Here is a 12,923-nt window from a genome sequence, read left to right on the forward strand (position 1 = left end):
CCTTTGAGTGACTTTGAGTCCAGGTCCTGTCAGCCTTTGTCTGGCCAAGTGACTCGGGACAGATGGGAAGGTGTGTTTTCTCAGGGCAGAGCTGGTGTGGGGGATGGGAAACCGATTCATGGAAGGTTCTGGAATGAGCTTTGTTCATCCATCCAGCCACCAACGTTTGTGTGAGTTCGCCGTGGGCTGGAAATCCAGTAGCCTTGGTGGGGGCAGAAGGAGGGATGACAGGATTCTGGTTCTGGACAAGGCGGGGGACAAGCAGGGCCTGCCCTCACCCCCCCAACCACAGCATCAACCTTGGGACCCTTCCGAAGAAGGAGGGGGCACAAAACTGAGAGGTTCTGGGGAGGCCCAGGGTTGACGGGGGTAGGGATGGGGTGCCAAGGGTGGGCTCAGCCGCCAGGGCAGAGGGGCGGAGTGTGGAAGTTCTGTTTGTCTCTGCCCCACTTTGCCTGGAGGGGCGTCTGGGGTAGAGACCAGCAGCCCTGCCTACAGCCATGGGCAGGAGGGTGCAGTCAGGCCCTGCAGGGTAAGGGGCCCGTGGAAGCTGGGCACCGTCTGACCAGCCTTCCTCAGCCACCCTCTCCTGGCCACCACCCTCTCTCTGCTCCCCAGGGCTGGCGGGCTGGGACCCTGAAAGCGCACTTCCCCCCGAGGCCACCGACACCTGTGACTATAAGGGACATTCTGGTGGAGCAGCAGCAGATAAAGGTGGTTGTAGTTGTAGGGCTCATCCCTCCCTCTCGTCAGCCCCTCCCGGAGGAACACAGGCTCCCAGCTCAGCACCGGTGCATCAGCTCCCCCTCCCCAGTACCCGTCCCCAAATGGGGTGGCTCCCCCTCCAGGGGAGCAGCAGCCACAGGCCAAAGGCAGGTAGAAGTCCAAGACGGGCAGCATCTCCTCTGTGGAGACCACGCACCGAACGTCGGTCAGCCCATGGAGCAGAATTTTCAGGCAGATCCAGGATTTCAACTAAGTGTAAGGAAAGTCCTCAGCCCAGGGAAGGCAGTCATAACGTAAAGCAGAAGCAAGGAGCCGTAAAAAGGACCCACGGGGGCACATGTAAGTGTGGGAGCAGGAGAACGATCGATCGGTGGGGGCCGCAGGCAGATGTTCGGGGCAGGGTGCCGGGTGGTGGGGAGGGGCTGGCACCCATCAGCGTCTGTCAGGCGGAAGGGGCGAGTCACCTGTACGGCAGGGACTGAGAGATGTGCTCACGGAACAGGAATTAATCTTCAATCACGGTGCTGAGTGAAAGCAGGAAACCAAACCAGGCCAGTGGAGGAATGTTACCTGTGCAGGTGACACAGGAAATAGTGCTAAGTACCCACAAGACAAATGGGCACCGAAGCGTGGTCTGGCCGCACGAGGGGGCATTTCAGCCCCTCAGGCACAGGAACCCCCGACACACGCAGCAGGGGTGAATCCTAAGACATTGTGCTCAGCAAACGGAGCCGGTCACAGAAGGACAAGTCTTTGAGGCTCCTAAAGGAGTCAAGTTCACAGACACAGAAAGTAGAAAGGCAGGTGCCAGGAGCTGGGGATGGGACTTAGTGTTTAATGGGGACAGAGTTTGGGGAGATGAAAGTTCTGGAGGTGGTGGTGGTGACGGTTATATGACAGTGTGACTGTACTTAGTGCCACTGAACTGTAAGCTTTACAATGGTTAAGATGTGCCCTGGCTGGTGTGGCTCAGTGGATTGAACACCAGCCTGTAAACCAAAAGGTCGCTGGTTCGATTCCCAGTCAGGACACATGCCTGGGTTGCAGGCCATGTCCCCAGTAGGGGCCGCACGAGAGGCAACCACACATTGCTGTTTCTCTCCCTCTCTTTCTCCCTCCCTGAACCTCTCTCTAAAAATAAATAAATAAAAGCTTTTTTAAAAAAATGGTTAAGACGGGCCCTGGTGGGGTAGCTCAGGTGGTTGGAGCGACGTCCTGATGCTCCAGGGTTCAAGGCCGCACAGGAATTGACCAGTGAATTGGTAAGTGGAACGTAAAGTTGATGTTTCTCTCTCTCTCTCTCTTCCTCTCTCTCTCTCCAAAATCAATAAATTTAAAGATTTTTAATGCTTAAGATGGTAAATTTTATGTCCAGTATATGAGTATTTTGCCACAAGAAGAAAGTGTAAAGATTTAATATAGATAAACCATACCCCCCCCAGTAGTGGGTGTTACACATGGACACCCATAGATAAGAGAACACACAGGTAGTTGGGGCATAAGAAGGAATAAACAGGCTGTGAGCCCAGGACCGCCATGCAGGGAGACTGTTGTCCTCCGTCCAGTCCAGAGCCGCACCCACATCCCCGCCAGGGGGTGCACAGCTGCAGGGTGGGGGTGGCTCCCACACGCCCCTTCTGAACTTCAGTTCCCAGGGATGTCTTTACTGTGGCCTGGGGTGTCCTTCTCCTCTGCCCAGAGCCAGGTGTCAGCTGCACCCACAGCTCGTGCCAGCCTCGCCAGCCCCGTGGCCACACCTGCTCCACGCCCAGGACCACGGACAGCGCAGCCTCCTCCTGGCTGGCTGGGCAGCTGGCGGGGGCGCGCATGCAGCAGGTTCTCAGGGTGCTTCTGTCGAGTGAGAATGCATGACAGACCTAGAGAAGAGGGGCCCACCCTTCACCTGGGAAAATGACCATGCTTCCTGTTGGGGAACCCCCAACCTGGCGGGATAAAGCTCACCCCAAAACTCAGGAGCACGAGAATTGCCACTTCCTCAATTTGCCAAGGGCAGAACTGGGTTTTTATTTTAAACCTTGATTCTGCCTGGTGACGGGTGGCTTAAGCTCAGCAACACAGGGCCTCAAGCCTCGGGGCTGACCTAGCCCTCTCTGGGTTGCCCCATTCTCTGACACAATTCTCCATCGTGCTGGGCTCAGCCAGGGACAGGGTCACCCCGTGAGAACCACTCAGCTAAGCCCGAGGACCACTGTTCCTAGGAGTTGCGCAGCCTGGCCTTCAGGAAAGCAAAGCGGAAAAACGGTTTGGCCCCAGCCAGGTGGCTCCTTTGGCTGGAGCATCATCCCGTACACCAAAAGGTTGCGGGTTCGATTGCTGGTCGGGGGCATGCACAGGAGGCAACCGATTGATGTTTCTCTCTCTCTCTCCCTCTGAAATCAATAAACATCCTCAGGTGAGGATTTAAAAAAAGAGAAGGAAAGCTGTTTGTGTGCAGTGGCTAACACGGGAGTTTGCTGCAGACTTTCCTTTCCAACCCCCTGTGACAGACAGGGGGTGCCCCCCACCCTTCCTGAGCACACTGCCGAATCCGGACTGATGTGTGTGATCTTTGCAACGACTGAGTCCGTCGGGATGCCCAAGCGGGAGGGGCTGTGAGGAGGCCAGGGAAGAGGTCGGAGCTGGGCCTTCCTCCAGCAGGCTTGGATGGCACTGAACAAAGGCAGTGTTAGGACAGGAAGGGTCCTCCCCGAGAGCAGTGAGGGCCTCGCCCACAAGGAGGCGATCCCTGGCCGGGTGGCTCAGTTGGTTGGGGCATCTGCCTGTGCACCAAAAGGTCACGGGTTCGATCCCTGGTCAGGGCATGTTTGGGAGACAGCCAATGGATGCCTCTCTCTCACAGCAATGTTTCTCCCTTTCTCTCCCTCTCCCTTCCTCTCTCTCCAAAATCAATGAAAACATGTCCTTGGGTGAGGGTTAAAAATAAATAAATAGAGGAGGTAAAGTGACTTTGGGAAAATGGGCAGGAACCCGGAGTCGCTGGGTGGCTGTAACCTCAGCCCAAGCCCAAGGCCAGGACGTGTGGTTGGGATTCAGTTGGTGCTGAGCACCCTGATGCTCCCTCGGACCCAGGGCGCCGGCTCGGCCACCCAGACACCTGGTGATGGAAGACGGCATCCCCGACACCTGCCAGGCACCGGACAGCTGAGCCTTGCTCCTCCCACAGGCCAGGGAAGTAGGTCTCACCTCCCACCCAGATGGCCGATTCCCCCGCAGAGAGAAGGCCATTCACACGCTGGGTGAATATGAAATAAGAATCGCCCACAAGAATGAGCAAGTGACTGCTCCGTTTCCACAGGTACCTCGGGGCCCCGCAGGCCTCTCTGTTGTGGGGAGAGAATTGCTGACTGTTGGAGTGTTGTGTTGATTTTTTTATTGCCTTCAAGTGTCCTTTCAGACATCTTGTTTGCAGAGCTCTGCTGGGGGCACCAAAAAAAGTTCTTCAAGTACCTTAGACAGCCTTGCGCTACTTGTTCTCAGAAGATAAAAAGATATTTATGTTGTGAAAGCCAGGGCGCACCATCTACCCAAACACTGGTTCTAATGAAGGAAAAATTATCTGACCATCTACCCAAACACTGGTTCTAATGAAGGAAAAATTATCTGACCAAGGATTAGCGTGTGGGGCCCCAGTTCTCGGACAGATTCCGCATAGTGAGACACTGTTCGGCACTTGTGTCCTTTATAACACATGACCAGACAGCTTTGGGAGAGCTGTCTGTGAGTCAAGGTCAGCGGCGGTTTGGGGAGGATGGATGTGGATGTGCCAGGAGGTGCCGGGGTTTCGGGTCTGTGGTTGGGCCACTTCACAATCCACGTCCTGGATGGTGAAACAGGGAGCGAGATTCGTCGGGCCACGTGCAGTTTTCCCCCACGGCACCTAGGAGACCAGTGTCTGAATTCAAGATGGTGGTGCCTCCTGGTCTTGAACTAGAAATTCACGCCCAGTGGAACTCAACAGCGACCCGTGTGGGGGGAGGGGCTCCAGGAGGCCCATATGGGAGGGTGGTAAGGGAATAAGGCAAGGTTAGGGTGTCAGCCCTCACTCCCAGCCTGATTTATGCAGACTAGGTAATGCTGCTCAGGTTCACAGAGGCCAGGTGCGTGGCAAGGGGAAGCTGTCACGAAACAGACTCCTGTCTGACAGTCCCTGAAAATAGGCTCGCTTCCCTGTTTTCCCCCTGTCTCTAGGGACCAGTCTGTCTCGGTGTCCCTGCGTGCCCCAGTGTGAGCTGGAGGACTTTCAAACAGGCTTGTGACTCTTCCCACAAGTTAGAGCTGTCAGCAGCCCACCCGGGACAGTGCTGGGGACCAGGAGGACACCCAGCCAGGGGCCGCAGGATGCAGCTGCCCCAGTGCAGGCCTGGCGGACTAGCCAGGAGCCACCTCCCAGGCCCAGCTGCAGGGCTGGGCTTCCTGCAAACCACGATTCCAATTCTGACTCCGGAGCAGGGCTGCCAAGCCCATGACCTGTGTTTATAGTTTTCGCCGAACCCCTGAGGCAGCTGGGAGCCTCCCCTCCCCTGTGGCCTTGAGGTCTAGAGCCACCATGATCTGGGAACAGCAGCAGCTGCTAGTCCCATAACTATCCCCCCCCACCACCCCACCCCCGGCTTTGAGCAATCTGGGATGTTTGCTAATCTGTCCTGTAAACAGTTGCTTTCCCAGTGTTAAATATTAACAACAAGCTGCCTCCACAGCCGCTCGCAGCGCATCTGCTTTAAATATTTAAGTAATCGCCACTCTGTCCCTAAGCGACCGGCTCTGACTGCTCTGTGACTGCCCTGGCCTCCCAGTGGCGACAAACCCAGGGGAGCTGAGCACCTGCTCACAGTTGCAAGACATTTCCTCCGGCCCAGTCAACGGAGCATGGTGCCCGCACACAGGGTGCCGTTGACATGTGCTACGCGATGGCCAGGCCACGAGCTCTCGTCTGGGGACTGCAGGAAAGCTGCCAGCGTGCACACCGGGGACAGCCGTGCGGGGGGTGGCCTTCCGTGCACGCCAGCTGGAGGCAGGGTCAAAAGATCTGGCTGTCACAAGATGTGAAAAACAATCGGTGAGCCCAGAAGCAAACGGATGGGTGTGCAGGGAAGAGAAAGGTGGAGCCGCAGCTCAGAGCATTGTTGGAGGTTGGCCTTCTGGGGGTGATCCAGCCCTGACCCCCAGAGGGGCGCGGGCTGCAAGCTGGAAGGCTTGGAGGGTGGGGAGGGCAGTGTGACCACAGCAGGACCGGCTGGAAGTCTGTCTGTTTAGGGTCCATTGGCCTCCCTGCCCCCTGAAGACATAGAGCGGTTACAACCTTGGTCCCAAAGTAGAATTTTTTTTTTTGTAGAGAAATTGAACACACTTTACGAAGAAGCATGAGACTGGCAATGGCTGATTTGCTCGAAAGGCATGCTTTTCAAAATGTGTTTCCCCACCGGCAACATCGGCATCACCCGGGGAATTTATCAGAAAGGCAAATGCTGTCCTGGCTGGTGTGGCTCAGTGCATTGAGCGCCGGCCTGCAAACCAAGGGGTCGCCACTGGCTTGATTCCCAGTCAGTGCACATGCCATTGTGAGCCAGTTCCCCAATAGGGGGCGCACAAGAGGCACATTGATGCTTCGAAACGAAACAAAAAGAAATGCAGCTTCTCAGGCTGGCCTCAGACCTGAATCAGAAGCTCTTCATAACCACGTGTGAGTAAGACCCCGGGGAGACTCAGAGGCTGAGAGGAAGTACGTGTAGGACACTGAGGAAAATTCTCCCTTTCTCTCTCTCTCTTACCCTCAGCAAGGACATTCTTTTCATTGCTTTTTTAGAGACAGAGGAAGGCAGAGAGAGAAATACCAATGCGAGAGAGAAGCTTCGACTGCTTGCCTCCTATACACGCCCCGGCAGGGATCAACCCACAACCGAGGTATGTGCCCTGACCGGGAATCAAATCCGCGACCTTTTGTTTGTGAGGTGACACCGCCAACCCACTGAGCCACAGTGGCCAGGGCAAAATTCTCATTTTTTATGAGGTGCAGAATCCGTAGGTATCGTTTAAAGATGCCAGATGGAGTGAAGACATAAGCGTGTTACCCAGAGTTGTGCCGGTGAATAAATGGATTGTTTCTAAGAATGGAAATGAGACCATGAGCTACAGAGCTGTGCCACAGCCGTCACTGGGGGGAGTCCCCAGGCGGGGGGGTGGCTGTCCCCTCACCTCTGGACAGTTTTTCATCCTTTGCCATTTGTTTCCGAAAGTATTGCCACGAGTTTTTATGTTTCCTTGAGCTGCAGGAGCTTGCTAGGAGATTTTCTGGGCCTGTTTCTGTTCCAGTAATTACCATGAAGCCGTGCCTGTCGTCACAGATTAAATGCTGTTTGTTTGTCCAATGTACGCTTGGGGCCAAAGGCACGCCGGCCTCCCCCTCCCCCATGTTGCTCGGGCAGGAGGGGGAGCCAGGGTGCAGCCTCCCATGCCCACAGAGGGGCTGTCGGCTGAGGCCCGTGGCCGCTCTGCAGGCTGTGGCCCTGTGTGCATCGGGGGGGCCCCCAGCAGCCAGACTCAGGACTGACGACGTGAGACGGGACAAGCGGCCATTGCCTGGGACTCACTCCCTGGTGCCCATAGCCGTGTGACCAAGGGCACACTTCTCCACCTTCCGAGTGCTCGTTTCCCATCCGACGGGGGTCCATGGTGCCACATCCCACACGGGGACCTAGGGGGCAGTGGCTGCCTCCCCACTCCTTCCTTGGAGTGTCCTTAAGGCCCTGCCTTTCCCTAGGGCCCTCTAGCAGGGACTTGGCAGTAGGGCTCCACCTCCTCCCGCCTCCAGGTCCTGCTGGCCCAGACTTGCAGGTGCCTGTTTGGTCCTCTGGCATCTGAGTCCCAGCCGGTCCCCCGGCATCTCCAGCACGTTGCCCATCCTGGTCCTTCCTCTGCACGCGCTTTGCTGTCGGTGTTTCTTCCCTGGCTTCGATTCCTGATCTCACTCTAACTCCAGGTCCTGGCCTGGTCCTTCCAGCCCTGTGTATACCCACTTTGGCTTCAGTAGAGGCCTTGAAGTGGCCCACGGGAGCCTTACTGTAAACAAGGGGCTGGATAACGCATGAAAAGATACCGCAGCTCTGGTCCTTAGCAAGCACTTCTTGTGTGCCATGTATTGCTCTAGGCATTTTACATAAGTTAACTCATTTATTCCTCCTAACAACCCAATTTTATCTCCTTTCCATAGATGAAGCCATTGAGGAACAGAGAGGTTAAGTGACTTGCCGAAGGTTGCACAGCAGGGAAGGGCAAACAAAAGGTTTGAATTCAGGCTCCAGAGCCTGGGCTCTTAACTCCCAGACTCTACTGGCTGTCCTTGAGTGTTGCTGGTGACCTTGACCTAAAATAAAGACAGAGCATCTAGCTCTGATGCCCAGCGTCCAGAGCATACAGACGACACTTAGGCCTGGCTACTTAAATCATATCATCTGTGTTCGTTTCCCAGGGCCACTGTAACAAAGGACCACAAACTGGGTGGCTTAGAACAGCAGAAATTTGTCATCTCCCAGTTCCGGAGGCCAGCGGTGCAAAATCAAGTTGTCAGCAGGGCCACGCTTTTAGGAGCTTCTTCTAGTGCTTGAATCTCTGCCTCCCTTGTCCTCTGTGCCGTGGTCTCTCTGTGCGAAAACTAACCATTTTCAGAATAAGCAGCAATATGCCGCCTCCAGCACATGAGCCACCTTCTTAGAGAAATCCTATTTTCCTCTCAAGCTTTTCATATTTGACGCAAGCCAGCACAGTCCCACTGCGGCACCTCGACCGGGAGCACGGAGCAGACAGACTCAGCAGTGACATCGCTGGTTGGCTCTGGCGTCCAGCTGCATCACGGCAACGAAGAGAGTCGGCACTGCGTGTGACCTGCCCGAGGTCACGCAGCAAGTCCCGCCCCGGCTCCTGCTTTCTTCACTGAGTGGCCCACTCGGGAGGGTGACAGGCTGTTGTCAGAGCCTCCAAGCCCATCTCTCAGGGGTGGTGGTGGCATCCAAGCCACTGTCATTGACGGCTCGGGGACCACCGAGCCGGATGGCTGGCCGCAGAAGGAGGCACAGAACCGATGCTGCTGCTTCTGCCGAGCAGCCCCTCCCCCGCCCAGTCCTTTCCACCAGGTTCTGCTCTGTCTAGGGCTCTGTGTTCCCACACCTCACCCTGCCACCCTGCCATCTGAGCAGCTTTGCCTGGACTCCCCGTTGCTCCTATGGTTTCCTCCCTCCTGCCTTCCCTCCCCCCGCCCTGCCCTGCTCCTGGGAGAATGCTGAATGGGGTCCTCTGAACCTCGCTCCTGGTCTTGTGTGGGTCTGACATCCTCAATTCAAATGCGTTGGCCCAAAGTTGCACCTAGATGACTCCATTCAATTCTGGAATTTCAGTCCCCATTGGGAAAATATGTAAAAAAGGGCGCCCCGGGAGGGGTCACCCCTGGAGGGCGCGGGCAGGGGAGACTGATGGGACACCGGGGTGGGGGGCGGCTGCCAATGGGTCTGGGCCTGGGCGCTGTTTATGGGGTTGGAGTCAGTTTGTAGAAAGTCCTCAGACCGTGTCCAGCGGGTGTGTGCACTCTTTGGAAATGATAAAGGCCGCCAGAGGTGGAGGCAGGGCAAATGGGTGGGGGCGGGGCAAATGGGTGGTGGTGGTCAAAAGGTACCAACTCCCAGTTGTAAAATCAGTGAGTCTTGGGGTTGTAACCTACCGCACAGCGACGACAGTCCGTAACACCGCGTCCTGCCTGTTTGTGGCTCCGGCATTCACATTTGGATGTGTGGTAGGTGTTTGTGGGGGCCCCGGGCAGGGGGGCGCTGGTCCCTCAAACACGGTGATGTTCATATCCATCCTCAGTCTAACGAAGAGAATTAAAGCCAAAGCGACTGCGGTGAGAAACGTTCCGACCCTTGGCTCCTGCCAGACATTCTGTTCGAACTGGGGCCTGGATCTGCTCCAAGAAGGATAAACTCACTATTAATGCTAATAATATTTTGCACTAGGTCTAGTAAAAATATTTTGAATACAGGAGAGGCAGGGATATGAATGTTTGCTTGGGCGCTATTTATCAGGAAATGCCTCTGCTTGTTTGTTATGTTAGGGCTTTGTATACAGAAACTTTTCTTTTTCCTCTCTCACCCCCGGGGGCCGTATTTCTTGCTGGTTGCTACATCCAGGGTTTAACAGGAAGTCGCCGTTCACATTTAAATGGGATGGTTTTAGATCCCGTCTCTAACGGGAGGAAGACAGAACCCTGAAGGTGCCGGGTTGTGGAACGTTCTCTTTGACAGATATTTTTGCCCTGGAAATTACATCTCAGACTCTGTGAAACAGGAAATTGAAAAGCACCACGTCCAGTGGTGATGGGGGAGCGGGTGGAGGTGGGCATAGGGGGGTAAATGGTGATGACAAAAATACAATTAAAAAAAAGGCACAAATCCAGGAGATTGTACTGTATCGATGCTTACCCATCTTTGCATCTGTGGCAGCTCAGCAATACACGGGGAATAAGGACTTTTTAATAATTGGGGGGTGGGTCTGAGGAATTACCCTTAGTTCCACCCAAACATAATTTATGAGGGCAGGTGAGCGTCTGGGAGATGCAGAGAGAGCATCTGTATTCTCTCTTCGCTGACAGGGGAGGAAGGAGACTGTCATGCCGCACGGGAGCTGTCTTTCTGCACTAATTATGAAGAGTTTTCTCAAAGAGCTTTCATCTCCTCTGGGGGCCGTGCATCTGCTGCTGTGTGATCCGTCACCGGCGAGGACTCTCTGGCATCAATAAAACAACAGCTTGGGAAGCCACGTCGGAGGGGCGCGCGCTGGAGCAACAGGTCCCTCGGCTGGCCGTGACGGCATCCAGCCACAGCTTGGGGCCAAGGACGATGTGCCATTTGCAGGATAGGACCACCCAAGGACCAATGTGCTCGGGCTCCAGCTCAGTTTAATTCCAAGACGCAGCCTCAGGTTGCCTGTTGGGCCTACGATGCGGTGACTCAGGATTCTGTTCGGAGTCACAAATCTTGCTGCAGCAAAATTGGCCTCGCTCAGATCCCTCCCCAGGAACCAGCCCCCCCCCCCCCCCCCCCCGCCGGGCCCCCGCTCTCTGTCCACACACGCAGGACCGCGGATAGGAAAATCGTGTAGCCCAGATGCGGGGCACCAACTGGCTCAGAACTTGAAAGGTTGGCCTATGCCTACATGGATATTTCTCTAAGTTAAAAACAAAAAACAATTATGTGTTTATTCTGCAGAAGCTTAAGGGCTCAGAAGACTATGGGAAAACAGACTTCTGGTTTAAGGTGGTGGATTTTGCAAATGGATTTTCCCTTTTCCTCCAAGCCCCAGTAAAGAGGTACAAAATGAAAAAGTCTCCCCAAACAGGAATGGGGGGCGGGGTACAGAGGGGGCTATAAGCCAAAGAGACACCGAGACGGACCCAGGGAGATGCGGAGCAGAGGGCGCGGGGAACAGGCGGGACAGAGTCTGGGGCTCCCAGGGGACCTCAGGGATGATGGGTCACATCCAGCGGGGACCAACCCTCCCAACAGAACTCGGGGAGTGAAGGAGGGCGTGAAACAAATAAGTGTGTCCACCAAACAGGACTGCTGGACTTCCGTGTCGCTGATAGTGTAACCAGAAATACTGTCCCTCCTGAAACAGTGAAAATCTGGACAAAATAGATGAAAGTGACCTTCGGACACCAAACATCAGGCAACATGGGGATGGACGGCTGGAGGAGGGAAAACAGGAGAAGGGAACCCCCAGAGTGCCCCAGGCTGCTTCCAGTTGCAGCTCAGCGAGGGGGGTCCAGGCGGGCCTGGCGGCCTCTCCGAGCGGTGGAGACAGAGCTGGGAGCCAGGCAGGGCCGGGATGGCTGGGTTTCCCATGCAGAGTCCTGGAGGAGAGAGCCCTGGAGATAGTCCCATTCCCCCAGCACCTTCAGCTGGGCATGCTTGGGAGGCCAGAGGACAAACCACCCAAAAGAGCAGAGGGAGCAAAACTCCAGAGCTTCCTCGGGGCTGGGGACAGTTCATATTGTCACCAGCCAGAGGGAAAAACCATGGTTCATAGGGACGTAGGTGGAGACTGCAAACGGGCACTGCCTTAGTCAGTGGGAGGCACACCAGCCTCGGATTAAAGGTTGGCCTGCTGCAGCCTAGCAAGGCTTGGAGGAATCTTAAAAATATCAAACTGTTTCCAAGTCATTTAACCTCATCCAGGAGCACAATTTAAGAGTATTTATACAAATATAAAATGCCCATTAGCCAATAAAATGAAATGCACAGTCCCTGGAATCAAGTCAAATGTTATCAAGCGTGCAAGGAAATATGACCCATAATGAAAAGTCAATAAGAGAAAACCTGGGAATGACCAGGAAGATGGAATTAGACAACAGTTATTTTAACCATGTTCCCTATGTTCCCGGAGGCAGAGGGAAGAGGTGATGGGTTTAGCAGAGATATCGAAGGCAGAAGAGAGAACCAAAACAAATTTCTAGATGTGAAAAAATACCACACAGGCCTAACAGCATGTTAGATGCTGAAGAATAGCTTGGAAGCATAAGGAGAAATGATTCAAGTGAAATATGGAGAGAAGAAGAAAGAAAGAAGAAAAGAAAACCCCCAACAGAGCATCGGTGAGCTGTGGGACACCTTGAAGTGGCCTTTGTGCGTGTCATTGACACCCCAGAAAGAGGGAGCGGGGTGCGGTGGGGGTAGGAGGCAGAAAGAATATTTGGAGAAACATTGCCCAGAGCGTCCCCAGATTCGGTGAAAATTACAAACCGACTCATCAAAGGAACTCAATGAACTCCAATGATAAGAAGCATAAAGAAAACCACACCGAGGCACAAATAATCAAATTGCTTGAAGTCAGAGATCAAGACAAAATGAAGAGCGTCCAGAAAAAACGAGTCACATTGAAATAGAAGTGAGTGAGACTTCTTATTGGCAACCAAAAGATGAGAGGAACACATTTAAGTACTGAAAGGGGAGAAAGTTGTCAAACTGGAACTCTATACCTGGTGAATATGCCCGTGGAAGACAAAGGGTAAATAATGACTTTTTCAGACATTCCAAAGCAGAAAGAATTTATCTCCAGCAGCCACATATGACAAGAATTATTAAAAGAAGTCATAGACACAGAAAGAAAATGACATTACATTTAAATCTGGATCT

At 54.3% G+C, this 12,923-nt stretch overlaps 1 long non-coding RNA gene across 2 annotated transcripts; it reads left to right on the top strand.

Annotated features, from left to right (window-relative positions):
- Nucleotides 1–5,508: 5,508 nt before the first annotated feature.
- LOC123479831 (uncharacterized) lies at nucleotides 5,509–10,345 on the top strand. 2 transcript variants are annotated; one of them, XR_008425447.1, is made up of 3 exons: nucleotides 5,509–5,803; nucleotides 6,551–6,648; nucleotides 8,213–10,345. It is a non-coding gene; the product is annotated as an uncharacterized lncRNA (long non-coding RNA). The 2 variants fall into 2 exon arrangements; XR_008425448.1 differs by having other exon boundaries at nucleotides 8,479–10,345.
- The last annotated feature ends 2,578 nt before the right edge of the window (nucleotides 10,346–12,923 follow it).

Source organism: Desmodus rotundus, chromosome 10 (genome assembly GCF_022682495.2).
Source record: "Desmodus rotundus isolate HL8 chromosome 10, HLdesRot8A.1, whole genome shotgun sequence".
NCBI lineage: Eukaryota > Metazoa > Chordata > Mammalia > Chiroptera > Phyllostomidae > Desmodus > Desmodus rotundus.